Source organism: Moschus berezovskii, chromosome 12 (genome assembly GCF_049115385.1).
Source record: "Moschus berezovskii isolate FMDL1 chromosome 12, NW_MosBer_1.0, whole genome shotgun sequence".
Classification (NCBI taxonomy): domain Eukaryota; kingdom Metazoa; phylum Chordata; class Mammalia; order Artiodactyla; family Moschidae; genus Moschus; species Moschus berezovskii.
In genome coordinates this window covers 73,358,425-73,386,337 of record NC_142471.1, presented here as the reverse complement: position 1 = coordinate 73,386,337, position 27,913 = coordinate 73,358,425, and positions in this window count along the sequence as shown.

The window sequence follows — 27,913 nt, the reverse complement described above, 5'->3', positions numbered from 1 at the left end:
ACTTTTTAATTAAAGATGCTTAAGTGTTAGTCACTCAGCTGTATCCAGCTCTTTGTGACGTGTAGCCCACCAGGCTCCTTTGTCCATGGAATTCTCCAGGCAAGAATACTGGAGTGGGTTACCATTCTTTTCTCCAGGGCATCTTCCCCACCCTGGGATGGAACCCAGGTCTCCTGCATTGCAGGTGGGTTCTTTACAATCTGAGCCATGCTCAAGGGACAAGCAAAAGAACTGACTGAGCAGGTGGGGAAAGATCCCAGGCAACCCCTTAAGATAGACTATCCCTTCAAAGGGACGCTGTGAACTTAAGGGAAGTTTAATCTGTCTGTTCCTTTGTTTCCTCATATGTATGATAAGAACAATATCAATTTCTACTTTATAGAGTTATATAACTGCTTTTAAACTTAAAAAAAATTAGTATCAGATACTGTCTTACTTAGTTCCCCCAGAGACAGATTCTGATAGAAAGATTCTAGTACATAATTTATTTGCAGATGATTCCTGGGAACAAAATTTGGAGGGTAGGGAAGTGAGTCAGATATAGAAAGTCATCCAACAAAAGATACATTATCCAGCCAGTCAACACTGTGGGTGAATGAAACTTAATCTTATTGGGGAGCCTGGGAGTCAGTGTAAAACTGCCACCCTTGAGGTATCCTATATAAGGAGTGAGGGAATTAGATTATTTGTATCAGTTCAGTTCAGTTCAGTCACTCAGTCTTGTCCAACTCTCCGCGACCCCATGAACCACAGCACGCCAGGCCTCCCTGTCCATCACCAACTCCCGGAGTACACTCAAACTCATGTCCACAGAGTCGGTGATGCCATCCAGCCATCTCATTCTCCGTCGTCCCCTTCTCCTCCCGCCCCCAACCTTTCCCAGCATCAGAGTCTTTTCCAGTGAGTCAACTCGTCGCATGAGGTGGCCAAAGTATTGCAGTTTCAGCTTTAGCATCAGTCCCTCCAATGAACATCCAGGATTGATCTCCTTTAGAATGGACTGGTTGGATCTCCTTGCAGTATAAGGGACTCTCAAGCGTTTTCTCCAACACCACAGTTCAAAAGCATCGATTCTTCGGCGATCAGCCTTCTTCACAGTCCAACTCTCACATCCATACATGACCACGGGAAAAACCATTGCCTTGACTAGACGGACCTTGGTTGGCAAAGTAATGTCTCTGCTTTTTAATATACTATCAAGGTTGGTCATAACTTTCCTTCCAAGGAGCAAGCGTCTTTTAATTTCATGGCTGCAATCAGCATCTGCAGTGATTTTGGAGCCCCAAAAAACAAAGTCTGACACTGTTTCCACTGTTTTTCCATCTATTTCCCATGAAGTGATGGGACCAGATGCCATGATCTTTGTTTGTATACCAAGTCTTATAAGTCATTGATTGAGGGCTGCTGCATTGGGGTGGGAGGGGTTCATCCTCCGACACCTTTTGCCTACCGCTGTGACCATTGGTGGGGGAGAGGGGCTCCTGCCACCAGAGCAAAACCACAGGCAGTTGGAAGTAGGGCCATTAGTACATTATAGTGGTGAGGCCAAGGAGACATGGGAAAAGGACCAGCAGCTTTGATACTGTTCCAATCCCAGAGAGATTACAGATCCCTGGAGAGTTTATAACCTGAACATCACTGTGATCATCATGCTCAGAGCAAGCAGTACTTGTGAGTTTAGTTCTAATATTCAACAGACACTGTCGCCAGACACGGTGAAAGCCACTGAGAATATAATGACTAAGATATAGTTTCTGAACTCAGATCGCTCACAGTATGGTTATTAGAAGCAAAGGAGTAAGTCAATAAAAACTGTAATATATGCATGCTGTTTCAAATTCAAGAAAAGGTGCGATGAAAATTCATAGGTGAGACAACTGTGAGAACTCTTGAGGGAAAGCCATGACTATTGACTGTGTGGTTTGTGGGGAGGTGGGGAGTGGTTCTGGTAGAGATAATTTTTTAGCTTCTTTGTGAATATGAGTAGAAGATCTAGCTTTGCAGAGAGGGAAGGGATGGACATCCTAGGGAGAAAAATCTACATAATATGATGGGAATAGTGAATGAGAATGGCTTAACCTAGGATTTAAAGTAGTACTACATACCTGGAAGGAAGGATGCACTTAGTCAAGTAGTAATTTTTGAGTCTAGAGAGCCATACTGGTGCCAGGTCATGAAAGACCTTGTGAAGGCAGTTGTGGGGACCTTGTGGAAGTCGGGGGGTGGGAGGTGGGGCAAAGATTTTTACACAGAGAGCTCTTTGGTAAATACTTTCAGTGTGGGAATGTTATTTTTGGGAACAAGGAGACCCATTTAAGGGCAACTGTAGAAGTTTTAGCAAAAAAGGTAGTAAGCCCTGGTGAAAGTTCCTCAGGTGTGTCCAACTCTTTGTGACCCCATGGAATTCTCTAGGCCAGAATAACAGAGTGGGTAGCTTTTCACTCCTCCAGGGGATCTTCCCAACCCAGGCAAAATGGATTTAAGTAACAGTAAAGAGAATCAGATGGTAAAGCATCCACCTGCAATGCAGGAGACCTGGGTTCGATCCCTGGGTAGGGAAGATCCCCTGGAGGAGGGCATGGCAATCCACTCCAGTATTCTTGCGTGGAGAATCCCATGGACAGAGAAGCCTGGTGGGCTACAGTCCATGGGGTCACATAGAGTCAGACACTACTGAGTGACTAAAACACAAAGAAAATCAAAAGGAAGTGAGTTAGGCCTTGACAGTTGGCAGTAAGATGAGTGAAATGATTTAGCCCTGGATAATTTTTTGAATTTCGGACTAGGGAACTGACTGAATGGCTATGCTACTTATCCTGTGGATATGCTGGACACAGAGATTGGCAGTTTAGGGATGGGAGAACTGAAAGATGTAATAGGACAGTCAGTTCAATTCAGTCGCTCAGTCGTGTCTGACTCTTTGCGACAACATGGACCTCAGAACGCCAGGCTTCCCTGTCCATCACCAACTCACGGAGCTTACTCAAGCTCATGTGCATTGAGTCGATGATGCCATCCAACCACCTCATCCTCCCACCTTCAATCCTTCCCAGCATCAGGTCTTTTCCAATGAGTCAGTTCTTCGTATCAAGTGGCCAAAGTATTGGAGTTTCACCTTCATTATCAGTCTTTCCAATGAATATTCGGGACTGATTGCCTTCAGGATGGACTGCTTGGATCTCCTTGCAGTCCAAGGAACTCTCAAGAGTCTTCTCCAACACCACAGTTCAAAAGCATCAATTCTCTGGCACTCAGCTTTCTTTAAAGTCCAGCTCTCACATCCATGCATGACTACTGGAAAAACCATAAATTTGACTAGACAGAACTTTGTTGGCAAAGTAATGTCTCTGCTTTTTAATAGGCTCTCTAGGTTAGTCATAACTTTTCTTCCAAGGAGCAAGCGTCTTTTAATTTCATGACTGCAGTCACCATCTGCAGTGATTTTGGAGCTGCAAAAAATAAAGTCTGTCACTGTTTCCACTGTTTCCCCATCTATTTGCCATGAAGTGAGGGGACCAGATGCCATGATCTTAGTTTTCTGAATGCTGAGTTTTAAGCCAGCGTTTTCACTTTCCTCTTTCACTTTCATCAAGAGACTCTTAGTTCTTTAGTAACAGGACAGGGTGGTACTTATTTTTCTTTCTTTGGCCTCTACCATTCCTTCCTTCCTCCTTTTCTCATTAGTGCCTCGTTGAATCCTCAGCCCCAATAGAACATATTTCACTTTTATTGCCAAACCCATATTGTTAAATACCAGGGGTTCAGTGTGTAATTAATACAGGAAGTTTCATGGCTGCCTCTTGGGTGTCAACTGAAAGGAAGAGCACATGGGTTGGGATAGGGTTGGTTTTTAACTACTACAGAAAAACAAACATGATTTGGTCCTGAATTTCCATCCCAGCAGTACCACTACCTGCAAGTAGGGGTACACTACCCAGAAAGATGGTTGTGAGAATTGAATGACATAAGGAGTTAAAAGCTGTCTGACTTCCATGACAGCTTCCCTGGTAGCCTGCAATGCAGGAGACCTGTGATCAATCCCTGGATTGGGAAGATCCCCTGGAGAAAGGCATGGCAACCCATTCCAGTATTCTTGCTTGGAGAATCCCCATGGACAGAGGTGGGCTACAGTCCATGGGGTTGCAAAGAGTTGGACACGACTGAGCGTCTAACACATACACACGCGAACTCGTAAGGACTGTGCAATTACAAAAGAAAGTAATTCATAAATTAAGGCAAATAAATTAATAATGTTGGGCCAGCCTTTGCCCAAACCAACGTCTGGGTGGGTGACCCTGGGACCCAAGCACCACGCCGACAGATGCAATCAGCAAGAGGATTTTATTGAACGTTTGAGCAAACGGGCCCTCCGCATCAAAAGCGAGCCGAGGACCCCTAGCAACAGTTACAGACCGGTTTTAAAGCCCAAAATTTACATAATTAGCATATCACATGGGTATACAGCTCAGGAACTTTCTTTGCGAAACCTGAGCCTCCGGGGAGGGGCTGTTTCTTTTTTTTTTTTTCCTTCTGCAAGGCCCTTTTGGTTGCTCAAGTCCCAGGAACTTGTGAAAGTGTGAGCAAATGTTGGATTGCCCAAGTCCCAGGAACTTGTGAAAGTGTGAGCAAATGTTGGATTGCCCAAGTCCCAGGAACTTGTGAAAGTGTGAGCAAATGTTGGATTGACGTTTACACGGCGGGGGTGGGGGGGATTGTTTCAATAATAAGCCAGTGATTCCCTGATCAGAGGAGCCAAGACCATACAGTGGGCCCCTTACTTATGAACTAGGGAGAGACTACAAATAATTGTGCTTTAAGGTTTGTGGGGAAAAATAATTATAATAATAAAGATAAAGGTGGAAATGGGTGGCTTAGAAGAGAGCAAGAAACCACCAGCATAACAAATATTATAAATTCAGGAGCCTTTTTGTAGGGAGAAAGTAAGGAAGGCAAAAGAGAGAATAAGAAGAATGATGTAATCAGGCTAGCAGCCTCAAGTATCTTTCACTCCCCCACAAGTCTGGCTGTGGCTCCTGTCACCACACCACCTACCTCTCAGCAGTGTAACCTAGATCTGCACCCTGAGAACCCCCTCCCCCGCATATGCAAAAAACTTTATCTTCTAATCAGTGATAATGGCCATTTGTTTAACAGTGGGACAGCAGCTTCCTGTGCCAAAGGGGTTTTGGAATAGTTGGTCTCTCATGAATAAACAGAGGAAGAAGATTGTGGATGTGGGCAATTAACTAGTTTCTAATCTACCTGTGAAACTCCTGTATAGAAAGCCCAACAGAAGGACAGAAATCCTGCTGAAGAAATTAGCTGTCAGACATCTAATTAGGTGGGAGGATGATTAGCAGACTCAGTGCTGTAGGTGGGTTTATTTTAATAGTGTTTGGGACATAGTTGGGCAGAACAGCAGCTGATGAGCATGGATTTAAAGAAATCTGAAGAGCAACAAGACAAGAGTAGAAGTAGAGACATTCAGAACTTTTCCTTCAAAGAACTGAGGCAGTGAGAGGCTTTCAGAGTGCTCTGGGAGCTTGTTGAGATGGTGGCCACGGCATTGCTCCCTTGAAGTTACCTGCACGTATGGTCAGGCCACTCAAGACTACCATTCTCCCGTTCTCTGTACATCCCCTGCCTGACCAGTACCTGCTTCACCTATACCCTATTCACAAGACTGACCTTCCAACATACTTGCCCCAGGCCCCAGTCAGCGATTGTTCTTATCAAAGATAGTAACTGATGAGCCAGTTCAGTTCAGTCGCTCAGTCATGTCCGACTCTTTGTGACCCCATGAATCACAGCACACCAGGCCTCCCTGTCCATCACCAACTCCCGGAGTTCACTCAAACTCATGTCCATCGAGTCGGTGATGCCATCCAGCCATTTCATTCTCTATCGTCCCCTTCTCCTCCCGCCCCCAATCCCTCCCAGCATCAGAGTCTTTTCTAGTGAGTCAACTCATCGCATGAGGTGGCCAAAGTATTGGAGTTTCAGCTTTAGCATCAGTCCTTCCAATGAACACCCAGGATTGAGCTCCTTTAGAATGGACTGGTTGGATCTCCTTGCAGTCCAAGAGACTCTCAAGAGTCTTCTCCAGCACCACAGTTCAAAAGCATCAATTCTTCGGCGATCAGCTTTCTTCACAGTCCAACTCTCACATCCATACATGACCACTGGAAAAACCATAGCAAGCTTACATCAATTCCCAAATAACTGACAGTTCCTCCCAGCTACTCTCCGGGAGTGAAGATTGCCGCTGTGTCCTGTCCGCTGTCCACTGCACTCGGAGGGGGTGGTGGGGTGTTGCTCCAGCCTTGCTTTCAACATGAAAGATCCCCCATCCATGAAACCTCTGATATCTCTGTTGCTGCCTCCGGGCTCTTTCTTGGGTCTTGGGTGGGCAAAGATAGACCTTGCAGGACTGTGGGGTACAGTCTAGCAGTATGCAAATAAACATTGCCAAGTACTTCGATAGGGTTGAAATCCCAGCTAAGGAATAGGTGGTGGCCAAGCCAGCACCAGAGAACTGGAAGCAGGAACTTCAGTGACCGTCAGGTCAGGATACTGATAGCAAATGACCCAATTCCAAATGTTTCTTCCAATTTTATGTTTCTTGCTGCTGCTGCTGCTGCTGCTGCTGCTAAGTCACTCCAGTCGTGTCCGACTCTGTGTGACCCCATAGACGGAAGACCACCAGGCTCCCCCTTCCCTGGGATTCTCCAGGCAAGAACACTGGAGTGGCTTGCCATTGCCTTCTCCGTTATGTTTCTTACTTAAAGTCAAAATCCCAGGCTAGTGTGTCCCATTGTCTGAGCTTTGGCTGCTAGGTTCCCTCTTTGGCTCTATAGCGTAGAGAGAAGAAGATTCTGAGCACCTTTGAATTCTACTTGAAAGTCGCTCAGTCCTGTCTGACTCTTTGAGACCCCATGGACTATGCAGTCCATGGGATTCTCTAGGCCACAATACTGGAGCGGGTAGCCTTTCCCTTCTCCAGGATTGAATTCTACAGAGAGAAGTAAACACCTGTTTGAAGCACCCAACCCAAGATTCTCCTCAGTGGCGGAGAGTTAATTCCCTATAAGGGAATTTGGATGTTGGGAAGAAGTGGACTTTGAGTCATGCACACAGTCACAAAGGCAAATTTCCAGTGTGGAAGTGGTATGGAGATGGGTAGAAAAGTGTAACCATAAAAATTTATGTTTTTATGATAGGACTGTCAAATATTAAGATTTCAGACCAGGGGGTTAAAGAATGGACAAGGTTCATCCTTTTTTATTCGGGACATAGCTTAAGGGTAAACTGAAAGAAGGTCGAGAAAAGCAACAGCAGATTATTTATGGACAATCAAATATCCTCAGAGCCTTCTGACATTTCTGGGCTCAGTAACATAAATTAAAATAGTATTTGGGGCATGAACTTTGGAAATAAATTGGGAAGGGTGTCAGAATATTTCACCTCTCTCCATAAACTCTAAAACACAAGTCCAGCTCTATCATCTGTTTTGGGTGGTTTAGATGGGAAAAGTTTCCTAAGAATGAGCATCTAAATTGTCTGCAAAGTTTATCTTTTTTTTAAACCTTATGGTAAAAAAAAATGCATAATATAAAATTTAACAGTAGGTACATAGTTTATATTTACATTGTGTTAAATATATTCACATTGCTCTAAAGCAGCTCTCCAAAGGTTTTTCTTCCTGCATATATGAAGCTCTACACCGATTAGACAAAAGATCACCCTTTCCTCTTCACCACAACCTTTGGTAACCACCACTCTACTTGCACTTTCTATGAATTTAACTACATCAGATTCCTCAAATAAAAGGAATCATATAGTATCTGTCTTTCTGTGACTAGCTTATGTCACTTAATGTCCTCAGTGTTCATCCATGTTGTAGCATGTGACAGAATTGCCTTTCTTTTCCACTGAATGTATAGATCACATTTGTTCATACCTTTATCCATTGATGGACATTTGGATTGCTTCCAGCTCTTTGTTGTTGTGAATAGTGCTGTTATAGACACAAGTGGGCAAATATCTTCTGAGACTGCTTTCAATTATGTTGACTTTATATGCAAAAGTGGGATAGCAGGATCATTGTAGTCATTGATCATGACAGTTCTATATAATTGATTTTAAATTATTGTGGTAATTCTATCTTCAGATTTTTTGAGTAATTGCCATACTGTTTTCTATGGTGGTTGTACCATTTTATAACCCCACCAGTAGTGTACAAGGTTTGCAATTTCTTCCCTTCTTTGTCCACTTCATTTTTATCTTTTAAGGAAAAACTTTTCTAACTGTGGAAGAATTTGTATCTGGAGTAGGTGGGATCCCTAAAATGCTGTTTTCCATCATTTCTTGGGAGTCCCCAGAGGTTTCAAAACCCCTGCTGAGAAGAGACGGGGCAGAAAAAGCCCATGAGGGACTTAAGAGAGGTAAGCAAGTGATCATCTAACTTTGGGGTCTTAGCTACACTGAAATGACAAGGAAAGTGAGTGAAGTCTGAAAGCTTGTCTAGACTAAGTTTACCTGAGTGTCCGTGTCAGGAATGCTCCCAGATGTCATAATATGCTGTCATAATAGACAGCATCTGTTATGGAAAAAGCTAATATGTTGGAATACTTACAAAAGAAAGGTACATGGAGTTCTGCTAGTAGCCGTAGGAAACACAAAGTCTAATTGTCCCCGTTTTATGGGTTGAGAGAGCTGAGGTTTGTGGGAAAACAGCTTACCCAAAATTACACTGAGTGTTTTGTTTCTGAATCCAGCCAGATTTCTTAGCTTTTCTTCCAGGGATTGGGATTCTTCATAACATGAGAGAATAACAAGTCACTGTTTATCTTTTCTGTTTAGAAAGCTTTGTCTTGCTGGCATTACACATATCAAAACTAGGTATAACTATGTTTGAAACTGAAGAGCATCTGCTTTTCTTGGTGGAAAATGTCCAATTGACAGCTCCCTCAGTTTCTCTTCTTCCTTTGTAGGCTACACAGGTTTGTTCCATATAATCTTTGTAATATCATCTTGGAGTTTTCTTCAGAGTTGCTGCAGTCAGTCATTTTTTTTTTCTTTTAATGAACCATAGTTGATTTACAATGTGTTATTTTTCTTTTTTGCCTAAGTTGATAATGTTTATTATTATAACAAAAACCAAACAAGGAGACAGTAATTTAAGTTCAAGAACAACCACAACACAAAATACACACCAGATTAACACGTAATTGTTTTACTTCTAGATGCAAAAATATCTTTAAAGATGTTTCCTTCAAACTCTGATTTTATGCACTACTTAATTTACATATATTTTTCATAAAACCTTTATATTTATAGCAGATTTTGTTTTTATCAAAGAACAACCAGTATTACCTCTCTCTTAAGTAATCCAATTCATCATCCGTATTCTTTCCCGTTCTTGTGTCTGATAGTCCACAATGAACTTGGGATATTGATTAAATACTGGATATTGCCCTTTTGTCAGTGCAACAAAAGCATCAAGCATGCTGTCTGGATGGATATCAGTGGGTGTGGTATCCAGGAGACGATACACCTCTCTAATTACAGCACTTATATCCAGGTTATTCCGATGGTGAAAAAAATACTGTAAGAAAAAACTTTGTGATTAAACTGAGATTTACAGAGTAATGCAATTATAGTCATGTGTTATATCAAATATTATATAACATTTTATTCATTGAATAAAACAAATTTAAACATGTACATGTGAATTTAGCTTTAGGAGGTTTTTTGTTTTTTGCAAATTCACTGAAGCTTTTCTTAACGCAAGTTTTATTTATTTTTTTTTCGTATTTTTTAAAATTTATTTATTTTTTATTGGAGGCAAATTATTTTACAATATTATATTGGTTGGTTTTGCCATACATTGACATGAATTCGCCCCGGGTGTAAATGAGTTCCCCCTCCTGAACCCCCCTCCCACCTCCCTCCTCCCTTTTAACGCAAGTTTTAAAATGAAGGTCCAGTTTCATATTCTCAAAAATGTAATAAAATTACACAACCATATTATGAAATTGTGAAATGACACTTCTCAAAAATGAAGCCTTCCTTTATAGTAACAGACTGTTTCAACAAGACAAATTCTTCTACTAGAATTTATTTCTCTTCAAAATTCAAAATACAGAAATTCAAACCTAAATTAGCCTTTGAAAACAAGTTTGATTTTCAAAAAGTATCTGATAGTTACAATGTGTTAATTTCTTCTTTACAGCAAAGAGATTCAGTTATATATAAACATAAACTCTTTTTTTGCATTCTTTTCCATTATGGTTTATCACAGGATATTGAATATAATTCCCTATGCTATACAGTAGGACCTTGTTTATCAGTCATGGGGTTATTTTTGAAAGCCTGTTTCTTTAAGGACCTGGCCAAAGATCACCACATCTCATTTAATAAAGATGGTCTCTCCAGCCCATATAATGGTCTTAGAATGTTCTCAGTATGGGTTGGAACTAGTGACTTAAAAGAGAAGTCTCCTACACAGGACATAGAACCGCAACTGTAGCTTCTTCCTCCACCTTCACCACATAAGCCTTCTCAATCTCTCTACATGCACACAGCACATGTACACACCCCCACTAACTCCTCACATGCTGGCAGATTCTCCCAATTTTCTATTTATTTATTTATTTAAATTTATTTATTTTAATTGGAGGCTAATTACTTTACATTATTGTATTGGTTTTGCCATACAGTGACATGAATCTGCCCCGGGTGTACATGTGTTCCCCATCTTGAACCCCCCTCCCACCTCCCTCCCCATCCCATCCCTCTGGTTCATCCCAGTACACCAGCCCCAAGCATCCTGTATCACACATTGAACCTGGACTGGCGATTCGTTTCACATATGATAATATACATGTTTCAATGCCATTCTCCCAAATCATCCCACCCTCTCCCTCTGGCACAGAGTCCAAAAGACTGTTCTATACAACTGTGTCTCTTTTGCTGTCTCGTCCATTTTTCTATTTATTAAGTTACATTAACTGTGAAAATAAAATGTGTCACATGATCAAATGTTGCTAGATAAATGTGAATTTGCCACCTGCTGCTTCACTCCCCCTCCTTCTGGAAAATAAAAGGGATTGAATTTGCTGAGAAATTCCTCTGGCTTTTTTTTCCCCCTTAACGAAGCTCCATATGCAGGGAGAAAGAGCTCCAGCTGTAGTAAGTAGTCAAAAGTCCATCTCTGTTATTAATGAAGAACTCCTATGTAAATAAAAGCTCCATTTTATAAGACAAACTTCCTGTTTACTTGCAAACTCATGTTTTATATCAGAATTGGTGTACTTCAACCTCATGCTGCTGTCCTGAAGAGCTGGGGAGATCATTATACATTTTTGAAGACTATGCAGTGTTGAATAAAAATGTTTAGTTTATCATTTGAGCTAAACTCTCCCTTTGCTCCCCTTTTTTATTTATTCTTTTCCACACACACACACACACACACACACACACACACACACACACACACACACACATATATATATAATATACTCTTTTCCTCTGTAAATCTTTTAGGGGGAAAAAAGGGAAATTACCTTTGCTGGTCCTTTGAAATTATCTGCACTTATTTTCTGCTTATATTTCACTAGATTAGATGTAGCATGTTGACAACAGCATCTTTTAATTTTAAAGCTGTTTCGGGGTGTTTGCATCTTTGAATGTGAAAGATTATATTGCTTTAGTTTATTTCATTCATTCCATAAATAATTATTAAGTGTAGTATGTGCTAGGCACCATGCTACGTGCAGAGAGTAAATTAATGATCAGGAGTATACATATCCCTTGCCCTCAGGGAGCTTTTAGGCGAAAGGAGGAGGAAAAAATATAGATAAGTAGCTTTAAATGAATTCAGCATTGTAAAATCTGAACTGAACTACGTATTTTAGATCAAAAGAAGGGTTTTTCATTTGTTTTATTGATTTTATACATTATAATTTTTAAAAGTACTTATTGAAATGTAACCAGATTTTGTATCTATCAGGAAAAACTTTATCCTTTGAACCAGGCTCTGAGGAAGTGGAAAAAGAAGCTCCATCCTTTGGTGAGAGGAGGGGAATAGCAGTTGATAAAGTTTTCAAATGAGTCCTTTTTCCCTTGTGATTCTATTGAGAGAGTTTTTGAAAAAAAATTATTATTTTTAAGACCCCAAAATATTCATTTAAAGCAGAGTTCCTATATATGGGGTTTATCTAAAGCCCTTTAGAATGTTAATACCACATACTGTGAACTCTACAAGGATAAGCCATATCCTTATTTGTATTTACAGCTTGCCTGAAGGTGGCTTTATGAAAGATTGTGAAATAATTTGAATTAATGTACACATGAATGAATGAGTAAATAGGTGGATGAATCCGGGGCTTTGATAAAGTCCCAGAATATGTGCCTACAACCTTTCTTATCCAAGTGTAAAAGCTTTGAACCTTGATAACACTTTGGTAAATGATGGCACAGAATAGTTGAATGTGCTAGGTATTCTATGAGAGCATAGGAATGATAGAGTCCCTGAGCTTTCCCAGCAAATACTATGCAGTGATTGATCGAGGGCATTGTCCAGGGACCATCTGAAATGGGGAAACAGCCACTTCTGTCTAATATAAGTAAGACTCTAGGTGACTTAGAATAAAAGGTTGTTTCGAGTCAGAGAAATAGCATGCAATTGCAGTCTTATTTGAACAGTTGTTTAATTCTAGCATCACCAAGGAGTGTTGATGACCCATTGACAGGTATCCTAGTTGATTTGACTGCAAGGAAAATATTGGTCCATTTTGTTCAATTTCACATCTGAAGATTAGCTTAGTAGTAAACTCTTATAGAGTATAAATTGCCAGGAAACTTTTCTCAAAGATATGGAAAAAGCTTTGTATCAGGCATATTCAGGATCACATGGAAATGTCCTATGTCATAGAATGCTAGATTTTAGTGAATTGATCAGAATTAAGACCACACCAGTGCTTACCAAATTAGGAACTCTGCAGTGGAAGGAATAGTTGATCTCTTGCCCAACAAGAAATGAAAGAACAATATATCTCTTTAAAAAGTTAGGCATGGGAGTAGACAGTCGAATAAAGCTAGAGGTCTTTTAATTCTTCTTTTATGTCTTTGAAAAAGAATGGATGGATGGGTTTGTTTAGTCAAAACTCTAAATTAAGGCAAAGTCTATGGTGATGCTTCTTTTTTCATCTGTTTTATTCTATTATTCTTGATAATTGTTAAAGAGGACGTCATGATATCCAAATTCAAACTTCTGACTGCTTCAGTGTAATGATATGGGTAAAGGAAAACTCCAACCTCAAATCTGTTCACTTAGTCATATGTTTGGCACCTGCTGCATACAAGCATTATTGTTATTTCTGATCCCCCTATCAATGTTATGCTCACTTGTTTATTTCTCATTCCAAAATACTTTTTCCTTAAATTTCAAAGGGACCACTGGTTAATAACACAGTTTACCAGGTGCACTGTAAAAACAGTTTCCTACCCCCTGCAGACCAATCATCAGCTTGATTAATTAATTTAATCAAACACTCCAGTGTGACAGTTCATCTTAATTAGCTAATAATATTCTATCCCTCAGCACTCTTGGGACTGAGGTATTTTTGTTGTGTAAAACAATGTAGTCACCATATTACATTTCTAGTCTTGAAGGCCTGGGGGCTACCCAAGTATGGGATAAATTTAGATGTGTTTCACTGAAAATGAGTTGGAGAAGAAAATGGATCATAAGTAATACTAAATAATCCCTGAATCTGGAACACATGCTGGAGCAATCTGGCATTTTGCTGGAGCATTTGTGGTTGCTAGGATGTGGTACTGATGTTCTGAACTCTGTTCCATAGGACAACTTACTCAGTCCCCTTGAGATATGGATCCAAGATTCTATTTTAACCATAGCTGTCCAGAAAAGAAAAAAAAAATCACTCATATAACCACAAACAGTGCCAATCCTCTCTGGGTTTATAGTGCCACAAATGGGGGCCAGTTAACTGTGTTCTTCCCTCCGTAAACCAAGAATGGACTTTGTTAATATCAAAGCTTCTGGTGTGTGGAACTGAGAAAAGTCCTTAAGGTCTGTTCAGCATACTCCCTTAGTTGCCCACTGATTTATTTGACTGTCCTGTGTTCCTTTGTCTTCCTAAGATGTCATTTAGAAAAGTTTTCCCATCACTAATGCCTCTCAGGGCTGAGTTTACATACTCATCACCAGTGATCACATTTTAATTACATGGGCCTTTGTTTTGTTTTCTCTCTCTCTCTTTTTTTTTTTTTATTAATGTTCCTCTGAGGAAATTTTCCCCTTTCTGGACCTAATCAGGTTGTCAGATCAATTAAGGTAATTGACAGCAGGTTTATCACTTTCCTTAATCTGGAGTGTAGCCATTTTATTAGAGGGAAACAATCCCCAGATGATTTAGAGATAGAAAAAAAAGAAAAGTTTCAATCTGTATGAATAGAAGGAAAAAGAAAGTCAACCTGAAATGTCTGCATTCTGAATGAGAGAGGGAAATGGAGGGAAGACATAACCAATGGTTTTTAGAGCCAGCCTCCATCAAAGAATAAGGCAGTGGTCCTCAGAACTGAGTATGCATCAAAATCACCTGGTGGGATTATTTAAAAATTCAGACTGCAGTTACCACACCAATGTAGGTATTTCATAGAGCCCAGATCTGTCTTTTTATGAACATCTTAGATGATTCACCCCAGAAGGTTGTTCTTTTTTTTTTTATTTTTTACAATATTGTATTGGTTTTGCCATGCATTGACATGAATCTGCCCCAGGTGTACATGTGTTCCCCATCTTGAACCCCCCTCCCACTTCCCTCCCCATATCATCCCTCTGGGTCATCCCCGCACACCAGCCCCGAGCATCCTGTATCATGCATTGAACCTGGACTGGCGATTCGTTTCACATATGATAATATACATGTTTCAATGCGATTCTCCCAAATCATCCCACCCTCACCCTCTCGCACAGAGTCCAAAAGACTGTTCTATACATCTGTGTCTCTTTTGCTGTCTCGTATACAGGGTTGTCATTACCATCTTTCTAAATTCCATATATATGTTAGTATACTGTATTGGTGTTTTTCTTTCTGGCTTACTTCACTCTGAATAATAGGCTCCAGTTTCATCCACTTCATTAGAACTGATTCAAATGTATTCTTTTTAATTGCTGAGTAATACTCCATGGTGTATATGTACCACAGCTTTCTAATCTATTTGTCTGCAGACGGACATCTAGGTTGCTTCCATGTCCTGGCTATTATAAAAAGTGCTGCGATGAACATTGGAGTACATGTGTCTCTTTCAATTCTGGTTTCCTTGGTGTGTATGCCGCGCAGTGGGATTACTGGGTCATATGGCAGTTCTAATTCCAGTTTTTTAAGGAATCTCCACACTGTTCTCCATAGTAGCTATACTAGTTTGCATTCCCACCAACAGTGTAAGAGGGTTCCCTTTTCTCCACACCCTCTCCAGCATTTATTACTTGTAGACTTTTGGATAGCAGCCATTCTGACTGGAGTGAAATGGTACCTCATTGTGGTTTTGATTTGCATTTCTCTGATTATGAGTGATGTTGAGCATCTTTTCATGTGTTTGTTAGCCATCTGTATGTCTTCTTTGGAGAAATGTCTGTTTAGTTCTTTGGCCCATTTTTTGATTGGGTCATTTATTTTTCTGGAATTGAGCTGCAGGAGCTGCTTGTTTATTTTTGAGATTAATTCTTTGTCAGTTGCTTCATTTGCTATTATTTTCTCCCATTGTGAAGGCTGTCTTTTCTTCTTGCTTATAGTTTCCTTTGCTGTGCAGAAGCTTTTAATTTTAATTAGGTCCCATTTGTTTATTTTTGCTTTTATTTCCAATATTCTGGGAGGTGGGTCATGGAGGATCCTGCTGTGATTTATGTCGGAGAGTGTTTTGCCTATGTTCTTCTCTAGGAGTTTTATAGTTTCTGGTCTTACATTTAGATCTTTAATCCTTTTTGAGTTTATTTTTGTGTATGGTGTTAGGGAGTGTTCTAGTTTCATTCTTTTACAAGTACTTGACCAGCTTTCCCAGCACCATTTGTTAAGAGATTGTCTTTTCTCCATTGAATATTCTTGTCTCTTTTGTCAAAGATAAGGTGTCCATAGGTGCGTGGATTTATCTCTGGGCTTTCAATTTTGTTCCATATTGATCTATATTTTTGTCTTTATGCCAGTACCATACTGTGTTGATGACAGTGGCTTTGTAGTAGAGCCTGAAGTCTGGCAGGTTGATTCCCCCAGTTCCATTCTTCTTTCTCAAGATTGCTTTGGCTATTCGAGGTTTTTTGTATTTCCATACAAATTGTGAAATTATTTTTTCTAGCTCTGTGAAAAATACCGTTGGTAGCTTGATAGGGATTGCATTGACTGTATAAATTACTTTGGGTAGTATACTCATTTTCACAATATTGATTCTTCTAATCCACGAACATGGTATATTTCTCCATCTATTAGTGTCCTCTCTGATTTCTTTCACCAGTGTTTCATAGTTTTCTATATATAGGTCGTTTGTTTCTTTAGGTAGATATATTCCTAAGTATTTTATTTTTTTCGTTGCAAAGGTGAATGGAATTGTTTCCTTAATTTCTCTATTTTCTCATTATTAGTGTATAGGAATGCAAGGGGTTTCTCTGTGTTGATTTTATATCCTGCAACTTTACTATATTAATTGATTAGCTCTAGTAATTTTCTGGTAGAGTCTTTAGGGTTTTCTGTGTAGAGGATCATGTCATCTGTAAACAGTGAGAGTTTTACTTCTTCTTTTCCAATTTGGATTCCTTTCATTTCTTTTTCTCCTCTGATTGCTGTGGCCAAAACTTCCAAAACTATGTTGAATAATAGTGGTGAGAGTGGGCACCCTTGTCTTGTTCCTGACTTTAGAGGAAGTTTTTCACCATTGAGGATAATGTTTGCTGTGGATTTGTCATATATAGCTTTTATTATGTTGAGGAATGTTCCTTCTATTCCTGCCTTCTGGAGGGTTTTTATCATAAATGGTTGTTGAATTTTGTCAAAGGCTTTCTCTGCATCTATTGAGATAATCATATGGTTTTTATTTTTCATTTTGCTAATGTGGTGTATTACATTGATTGATTTGTGGATATTGAAGAATCCTTGCATCCCTGGGATAAAGCCCACTTGGTCATGATGTATGATCTTTTTAATGTGTTGTTGGAGTCTGATTGCTAGAATTTTGTTAAGGATTTTTGCATCTATGTTCATCAGTGATATTGGCCTGTAGTTTTATTTTTTTGTGGCATCTTTGTCAGGTTTTGGTATTAGGGTGATGGTGGCCTCATAGAATGAGTTGGGAAGTTTACTTACCTCTGCAGTTTTCTGGAAGAGTTTGAGTAGGATAGGTGTTAGTTCTTCTCTAAATTTTTGGTAGAATTCAGATGTGAAGCCGTCTGGACCTGGGCTTTTGTTTGCTGGAAGATAGAGGAAACATTAGTGGACATCTTTCGAAAAAGTAGGGTATTTAAATATAAAGTGAGGCCTAGGGCAGTGCTTCTTTTGTTTGAATGTGTGCACGAGTCACCTGGGGCTCTTGTTCCTCAGGTATGTGTATGGTATGACTATATACCTTGCAGGTTTGCAGGTGGTGGTGCTGTTGCTGCTGGGCAGTGGAAAGCATTTGAGGTGTCAGGGTCCTTGAACCGTGGTCTCTTTTATTGTGGTTCTTTAGTGCTGTGCCAAAAGGAGAGTTGGCAGGGGCGGTGGTCATGTCTGCCCATTAGAGCTACTAATGGTCATAAGGCAAGGAGGTTGGGCTTCCTGCCAACGTCAGCTGCCAGGGAAACCAGAGAATGGGGCTTCGTCCCTGGGTGCCTCAGCCTGTTGTCTCAGAAAGTAGCATCATGACTTTCTCCATCATTCTCTAAAACTGTAGAAGTATTAGGTCTAATTTCTGAATATATAACACAAAGAGAGGTCTTTAAAAAAAAATCAATCTCCTATTGAAAGGAAATGTTTATTGCAATGACCTTGATGTTTTGCAAATAATTTTCTCCAGCAGTTCTTGTGGCACATAGGCTTCTTTAAAGACAACACCTTGGGATTTTAACTACCTTAAAATTTTCCCAGATGCTTTCTTTCACATCTGTGGTAATTAATTTCTTATAGACAATTTCTGTTTTATTCTGCCAGTGCCTAATTCAATGCTTGGATAAGGTCTGAGACTTAATGGATTTTTCTATCTTTATGAACCTACAGTCTAATCAAGGAGGAAAGATACCATTCCCTGTTTTGTATCATTGGCTTTATTTTTTCACGTGCAAATAGCATATTCAGTCCAGTGGAGAGTAGGTTATACCTATCTGAGATAGTCATTGAAGTGACACTTAACTCATCATAGAATAAAAACCTGTGAGGCCAACAAAGCAAAATATTGCTACCCTCATTTTATTTAATATCACCAATTTATTTAATTGATTTCTCAAGAGTAACACTAGGATTCAAAATTTTCATTTAAGAAATACTGGTCATCTGCTGTTTGTGGGTACACACCGTATCTGTGTTGCTCACGGCCTCCATCTTTTGACTTCCTATCAGTGCTGTTTCTCCCATAAGAAGACTCTAATCTCCTTAATAAACAGGCACCAGCCTCTCAAATTCCTTCAAAATGTTTGGCAGGCCTTGGTCAGTTCGATCTTATCAAGAAGTCTAGAAAGTTAGAAGCCTGGAGGATTTACTTTATTAGATCACTGATATTTTATTCTCTGCATTCACTCTATAAAATGTATACTACTTTATGCCAGCTCTGAAGAATGGAAGAATGCTTATGTTCCATGTATTTTCCTCTAATAAACCAAAACGATTCTCAACTTTTATTTCTCTTGTCTTTATGATACAATGGATGGCTGGAAGGAGACAGCGCTGATCCCATTTGTAGTTGATGAAACAAAAGCCCAGATAATTGGAGATTTGCTTCATGCCATCCAGGTCAGTGATAGAGGAAAATCTAGAAACCAGTCCCGGTGACACAGAGTTTGGGGCTTTTTCTACTAGTCACTTCTTTCGGTACAGTGTATCTGTATGAGAGAGAAATAACAAACACACTGGGTATTCAGTAAATTGCCAACACCTTAGGAAAAATAAATCTGTAATGAAAAATTTTTCATACAGAAAAATATAGTCATATATTTCATAGTCAAATGAAAATAATAGTCATTTAAACATTACAGAGTATAGTTTAAGAAAGTAAATCTCTAAAGTGTTCAAACCTAGATCCTTTGTCTTTTAAGAGTGATTCTGTGACTGTCACATAGAATATTTTATAAACTAATTCTTTGCCCTGCTACTACTGATTGACATTTATTGAAAGCCCACTATGCACTAAGAACGTCGTATCTGCTTCTTTACTGGGAGGTTATATTTTAATATGGAGTTTCACAACTGTGCTACAGTAATAACGTTTTTCATTTTCCTATAACCCTTTAATCCATCTAAGACTGCTGTATGTCTGGTATAATGCTGCCATATTAATCTTTATTCTTTTTAGCTCAAAATACAATAAAGGCAGAATGTAAATTATGGCTGAAATGAAATAGTGGTATTATTACAAAATAGTGTAAATCAACATATTTCTAATTTGATTTTTTATTATTCTATAGTTTTAACAATGCATTTAATTTTCTTGAATTATTGAAATACTTCAGTCATGATCAGTTCTTATTAGTTGATATTGATGTTTCTTATCACTGATACATTTAATTCATGCTGTCTTATGTGATTGATATGTGTGTCCATTGGTAATCTGTTTGTAAGACTTGTGGTAACTCATATACTTCATTTCAAGAGACTTTGACCCTTTGTGTACCACTGTGTTTTCTGGGTCATAGATCTTTCCTACGTCCCTGGTTATCTCTTTCTATATATTCTCTCCTTGGTGCCTGGCATATCTCTGGACATATGATAGCTTAATAAATAACTGAAGAGTACTGACGCCCACCACACCAGTCCTGACTTTGCTCAGTTATTTGGATTGTCTAATAAAGTTGAGCTTCCATATCCCACTTTGAGAGTAGGTGCTTCCACTTAAACCTGTCTGTATTTTTGCACATTAGAGGTTCTAGGTTCCGGCGAAGGAATGGATCTGCTACATAATCTCTCTATATGGTTGGAAGTGAATGCATTTAGTTTACTTTTAATGAATGATACCTGCAGAGCAGCTCCTCAGGATCTTTAATAACATCCATCCTTCTTCCATGACCAGCCTGGTAAGGCAGAGTTACAATGAGCTGAACAGATCAATAGTAATCACAGAGTGCTTGAAAAAGACAGCCTCCCCTATAATCTTGGGACAGCTTAGTTAGCATTGCCACTCAACCCAAGATGAGGCTATGTGTGCGTGTGTCGTGTGTGTTGTGTGTGTCGTGTGTGTGTGTGTTGTATTCAATTTTGATGATTTCTAAGAAAATAATCCCCCATGGCCTCCTCTTTTTCTTTATTAAGTAAGCGTGTTAATGAGGCAGTGAGCATCTCTGCTTCTCCTGCTCTGAGGCTTCCCTTCACTTCTTCCCCGAGCAGTGCTCAGGTAGCCATATTAGTAGATCATATGTGCTAGACAGTGAATGTAGTCTTTTTGTAAAATCCTCTAAATCTTGGTCCTTTGCTGTTGACCTAATGGTCAAATATCATCTTTAAATATTTGGCCATGAGCCTTTTTCTTTGGAATAAAATATGAACTGTTTAATAATTGAAGGGCAAAAAAGAAGGACATCCAGTCCTGTTTGATCTGAGACTGACCTGAGGAAATTGAAAAATATCCTTTTTGTTTCTCTTTTCTCTAAGTTTGCTCTCTCTTAATTTTTTATTATTTTTTAAATAAAATAATTCTTGTATGATGTACAAAATCAGAAGACATAGAGAAGCAAAAGGAAGAATATCCATAATGTGAACACTATTTGTCTAAATTTGTCTATGATATTTTTTTCTGTTCCATAAAGCTTACCTCAGACATTCAAAACAACATAGATTTTTTTTCCAGCCAAAACACAAACTGTCTTCAGCATGACATGGGGACTGGGGTTTTACCAAATGCTATCCTTAGTGATGATTACATGTTAATTTCCAATTGTTCAAAGGTACTTTGTATCCCAAGAGAGGATTCACAAACTTCAGTATGTGCTTAGGAGCCCCCTCTACTTCTTTTCTCAATACTACATGTTCGAGTGCTGTGCTATTGAACTGATTTTAATTATCCAGTAAGATAATGTTTTATTTTATTTTTCCATTACCATACTCAGATAACTTTTTGGTATGAAAAACAAATCCTAACTCTTGAATAAATAAATATTTAGGTCTTCTTAAAAAGATATTCTCGGTCTGCATTGTTTTTTGGGTGGCTTTCCTAATTGACAGCTAGTGGTGATATTCAGCATGGAAAGTGTTTGTGTCCAGATGAGTGCATGAAATGTAATTTGTCTGGTATGGGCTTTAACTGGCAAATGTTAGAAATTGACCTTTTCAACAGAAATTTACTTGGAAGTCCTAAGTGAAGCTCTGCTTTAAGCTAAATTTGTCACTAAGACATGATTAAATTCTCTTAAATGTAGATCAATTACACATATTATTAATGGGAATTGAAATCTCCCTAAATGGTGCCATAAATTTAAAGGGGAGGGGAAGAATGTGAAGGTTAAGATGCCTCATTCACCAGCTGGATAAGCTTATGCTATCATGAAACTCTATTTGAGACAAAGAAAGTTGTTTGTTCCATAGTAGGCTGTGGCTAGACTTCAGAGTCTTATATAAAGAGATGGAATGTTAGGTTTTCACATCACTGGAATTCAGGAACTCCACATCTCACAGCACATGGCCAGAAGGTCATACGGGTGTTTAGAATGAGAGAAAGAAAGAAGAGAGGAAGATAAAGAATGAGGGGACTAAGATCCCACAAGCCTCATGACTTAGCAAAAAAAGAAAAAAAAAAAATATAGAAAGAAAATCTGATGGTCACCACGCAGGGAGAGGGAGCAGGAATCAACTGAGAGATTCATATTGACATATGCACCCTACTGTATGTAAAATAGATACCTAATAAGGACCTACCTTGGAGAAGGTGATGGCACCCCACTCCAGTACTCTTGCCTGGAGAATCCCGTGGATGGAGGAGCCTGATAGGCTGTAGTCCATGGGGTTGCGAAGAGTTGGACACAAGTGAGCGACTTCAATTTCACTTTTCCCTTTCATGCGTTGGAGAAGGAAATGGCAACCCACTCCAGTGTTCTTGCCTGGAGAATCCCAGGGACGGGGGAGCCTGGTGGGCTGCCGTCTATGGGGTCACACAGAGTCGGACACGACTGAAGCGACTTAGCAGCAGCAGCAAGGACCTACCTATTGTAGAACAAGGAGCTCTTCTCAATACTCTATACTGACCTATAAGGAAAAAGAATCTAGAAGAGTGGATATGTGTAACTGTATAACTGGTTCACTTTGCTGTACAGAAGAAACTAACACAGCAATTTAAATCAACTATACTCCAGATTTTTTTTTTTAAGAGTAATTTCACTGGAAAAAAGAGTGAGGGAGGAAGGAGTCAAATTTTGATCCTTTCCTAGGTGATAATTTACTATAGAATTAAGGAGAGGAACAAACAATATAGAAACGTGATGTGAGAAATGACTGACGTTCTCAGCAGGGAAAATAACAACGTATTGGCTCAGAACTCCAGCTACTGGTGTATTATGAAGTTTGAGTGATGCTTTGTACCTTGATTAGAGATGCTAACCTCTGAAAACAGTGAACAAACCAGATTCTTCCAGCTGTGATGCTGTATAAGGGGTCAACTAACTTATACAGTGGAAGTGAGAAATAGATTTAAGGGACTATATCTGATAGATAGAGTGCCTGATGAACTCTGGACGGAGGTTCGTGACATTGTACAGGAGACAGGGACCAAGACCATCCCCATGGAAAAGAAATGCAAAAAAGCAAAATGGCTGTCTGAGGAGGCCTTACAAATAGCTGTGAAAAGAAGAGAAGTGAAAAGCAAAGGAGAAAAGGAAAGATATAAGTATCTGAATGCAGAGTTCCAAAGAATAGCAAGGAGAGATAAGAAAGCCTTCCTCAATAATCAATGCAAAGAAATAGAGGAAAACAACAGAATAGGAAAAACAAGAGATCTCTTCAAGAAAATTAGAGATTCCAAGGGAACATTTCATGTAAAGATGGGCTCGATAAAAGGACAGAAATGGTATGGACCTAACAGAAGCAGAAGATATTAAGAAGAGGTGGCAAGAATACACAGAAGAACTGTACAAAAAAGATCTTCACGACCAAAATAGTCACAATAACGTGATCATTGACCTAGAGCCAGGCATCTTGGAATGTGAAGTCAAGTGGGCCTTAGAAAACATCACTACGAACAAAGCTAGTAGAGGTGATGGAATTCCAGTTGAGCTATTTAAAATCCTGAAAGATGATGCTGTGAAAGTGCTGCATTCAATATGCCAGCAAATTTGGAAAACTCAGCAGTGGCCACAGGACTGGAAAAGGTCAGTCTTCATTCCAATCCCAAAGAAAGGCAATGCCAAAGAATTCTCAAACTACCGCACAATTGCACTCATCTCACACGCTAGTAAAGTCATGCTCAAAATTCTCCAAGCCAGGCTTCAGCAATATGTGAACCGTGAACTTCCAGATGTTCAAGCAGGTTTTAGGAAAGGCAGAGGCACCAGAGATCAAATTGCCATCATCCGCTGGATCATGGAGAAAGCAAGAGAGTTTCAGAAAAACATCTATTTCTGCTTCATTGACTATGCCAAAGCCTTTGACTGTGTGGATCACAATAAACTGTGGAACATTCTGAAAGAGATGGGAATCCCAGACCACCTGACCTGCCTCTTGAGAAACCTGTATGCAGGTCAGGAAGCAACAGTTAGAACTGGACATGGAACAACAGACTGGTTCCAAATAGGAAAAGGTGTACGTCAAGGTTGTATATTGTCACCTTGCTTATTTAACTTATATGCAGAGTACATCATGAGGAACACTGGGCTGGAAGAAGCACAAGCTGGAATCAAGATTGCTGGGAGAAATATCAATAACCTCAGATATGCAGATGACACTACCCTTATGGCAGAAAGTGAAGAGGAACTCAAAAGCCTCTTGATGAAAGTGAAAGAGGGGAGTGAAAAGGTTGGCTTGAAGCTCAACATTCAGAAAACAAAGATCATGGCATCTGGTCCTATCACTTCATGGGAAATAGATGGGGAAACAGTGGAAACAGTGTCAGACTTTATATTTTTGGGCTCCAAAATCACTGCAGATGCTGACTGCAGCCATGAAATTAAAAGACGCTTACTCCTTGGAAGGAAAGTTATGACCAACCTTGATAGTATATTAAAAAGCAGAGAAATTACTTTGCCAACCAAGGTCCGTCTAGTCAAGGCAATGGTTTTTCCCGTGGTCATGTATGGATGTGAGAGTTGGACTGTGAAGAAAGCTGATCGCCGAAGAATTGATGCTTTTGAACTGTGGTGTTGGAGAAGACTCTTGAGAGTCCCTTGGACTGCAAGGAGATCCAACCAGTCCATTCTAGAAGAGATCACTCGTGGGTGTTCATTGGAAGGACTGATGCTAAAGCTGAAACTGCAATACTTTGGCCACCTCATGTGACGAGTTGACTCACTGGAAAAGACTCTGATGCTGGGAAAGGTTGCGGGCGGGAGGAGAAGGGGACAACAGAGAATGAGAAGGCTGGTTGGCATCACCGACTCTGTGGACATGAGTTTGAGTGAACTCCGGGAGTTGGTGATGGACAGGGAGGCCTGGTGTGCTGTGATTCATGGGGTCGCAGAGAGTCGGACACGACTGAGTGACTGAACTGAACTGAACCTATGTGAGGTCAGAAACATTGTAATTTTCTTTACTCTGGTGAGTCAGAGAAGCTTAAGTCAAAGATATGATTAGTGCTGCCAACAGGAATGCATATCAGCTCCTATGCCCATTTAATCTTTGAACATGACATGGAATCTGCAAGACAAAAGAGACATGAAAACTCAAAGGGAAAAGGAAACAAAAATGTGAAGGTGTTATTAACATTGCTGATAATATATTCTAAACTTGTGAACATTGCCTCTCATTCAGAGGTACTCTTAGGATTTATAACGTGCTTATGGAGATCAGACACATATCTCAGATTGTCGGCAAGTGGCTCTTCTAAAATCAAATCAGATCGAAAGACATCTGCTTACTCTGAAATGTCAATGACTTTCTACAAATGGCAAGGGGAGCAGACTGGGTGCATAGCTCACAAGTATGCTTATGCCAAATCTCTTCTGAGTCTTTCAACAATTATTTTTGTAGATTATCTGGCTTTAGTGGACAGAGTGATATAATTTCTAATGTATACGTGATGATAATTGTTCAGTAGAGAGTCATAATGAGACTTGACTCTGTGATGGTTTTTCTGTGTTTTTGTGTTTAAATTTATTCATTCAACCTCAACAATCATCAAGGAGTCATTTAGTACAGAGCTTAGTACTGGCTGTAATCACTAGACAATATAATTTGATATTTATCCTATTTTTACTAAAATTCTTTAGGAAAACCCTCTGCTAGGAAGACCACTGTTATGTTTGTTTTGCTACCCATCCCCCCCCCCCATTTAGATTTTGTGTATGTATGTAATCTCAGAGTGAAAAGCAAAGGATCTGCAACTAGGAATTCTTGTCTAGAGAATCTATAACAGGGTCAGCAAGCTTTGGCCAAAATCTACCTACCATGTGTTTTCATGAATAAAAATTTATTAGAAAATGGCCACACCCATCTGCTTCCATTTGTCTATGACTGCTTTACAGCTACAGCCACAGAGTTTAATAATTCCAAGAGAGACCCTTTATTTAGTGCTTCGTATTTAGTGTCTGGCCACTTACAGAAAAAAAAGTTGTCAGACCCTGATTGAGATTATATTCCCAACAGTTTCCCCAGGTTGGTAACAGCAGGTTGAGTTACAAGCCATTCTCCAGGTATCTTGTTAAAGATGAGAGTTATGCACAGACATCCCGGGTACAACCATGATACAATTTCACAGTAAATTCAGAGGCAGAGAATTTAGGCATTTATTGTCTTCATTGACCATCTGAAAGAGATAGTAACTTAGATTTCACTTTAGATGAACTTGCCCTCAGTGATCCCAGAGGAGATGGACCAATTCATATTCATTTATGTGTTCAGTGAATGTCTAGGGCCTGTGGCATACAATCATGTTCAGTACATGTTGGTGGAATGAATACAGGCATATCAAAGGGCCATAATCATTCCAATCCACTGGGGATTAATAGGATACCAGGTGAGAAATCTGTTCTGAGAATAGTGAGTTAGTAGAGTGGCAGCAAAGTTTCATCTTCTCAGCTCTTGATGTTAAGCCTATTGATCTTTAAGTAACTCAACTGTTCTTTTTTTTTTTTCCATTGTAAGTACATGTTGGGAAAGATAATAGTCCTTAGTTTTGTTATGTGGGATTTGAAGAAGGCATTGTTAGTATAAATCATGTTACTGGAACACATGACTAGAGATGTCAATGAGTTTCCTTTTCTGGCCTTTAAAAAATAATGTGATGCCAGCTCTTCTCTCTGAAAAGGTTAAAGACCAGGGGTGGAGTTTAGTCAACTTAGGCTCTATTTATCACCCTTGAAACTTTTGTTTCTAAGAGGGACCAGACAGAAGAATAGATATTTATTAAATAGTTACAGTATCCCAAAGTCATAATAGTTTTTTTAATCTCCATCACAACCCTAAGCTGTAGTTAACTATTGTTCTTTTGTAGAGAAAGAAACTCAAACCTAGAGAAGATGGAAAAATTACCTGTAGTCACCTTGTGAATGAGGGTCTAGCTGTCTTCTCCCTAGCCCTAGTTCTTTCCATTGGACCATTGCTGCCTGTCCTTTTCAAAGGAGTTTATTTTGCTTTTAGAAAGTGAGACTACTGCTCAGTTCTGAAGGTAGTAGCTGATTCTGGTACAAAAAGAAATTCTAATATTTTTTCCACTTTCTTCTAATTTTTTGTTTTTGTTTGTTAGCCTACTCTTTGTTCATTTCGTGTAGTTTCAAACACTCGAAACTTTTCCTCAGAAAAGGTCATTCTACTTCCAGGAAGCTTAGTAAGCTGTAGATTCCTGGGCACTTCTAGGACCTATTGGATTATTAGCACTTGAGTAGAGACCCAGGGATCTAAATTTTTAACAGTCTCCTTTCCTTACCCATACATTATAAATATCAAGCAGATTATCCTAGAGAGTTTGTTCTTTAATGCCTTAAAAGACATGGCATAAGATTTAGGACTTCCTCAACTTAGAAATATTTTTCCTAATTATATTTTTAGGATTTGTGTTCTTCTTTTTTTTTTTTTAATACAAAAAAGATTTTGTTCTAGTCCTTCAGTTCCAAGGCTAGTCTCTGGCTCATAATATTTTTAACAACAGTACTGCTGAAATGCAATAACTCTTTTTATGACTCACTGTCAGGAAGAACAAAGCAAGCTTGTATAACAAGTGAAATGGAGTCCTTGTACACAAAGACTTCATTTTGCACTATCATTGGAGTCTGATCAATATCTGTCCTGGGTTCCAAATAAGGGCAGGGACTACATTTTGCATTCCATCCACCTTAGCTACCAAGTGCCTAGTGCTGTCATTATCAATCTTGTCAGAACTAACCTCTCACATGAAACTGTGTTACAGTGGTTTTGCTGTCTAGCAAAGTACTATAAATTTAGCTGCCAACACAGCATGTGCTCACAGTTGTGTAGCTCAAAAGTTCAGGTGAATCCTGCTGGTGTGCGGCTCAGGGTTTTGCAAGGCTGAAATCAGACTCTCTCCTGGCTGGCCTCCCAGTGGGAGGCTTCGGGGAAGC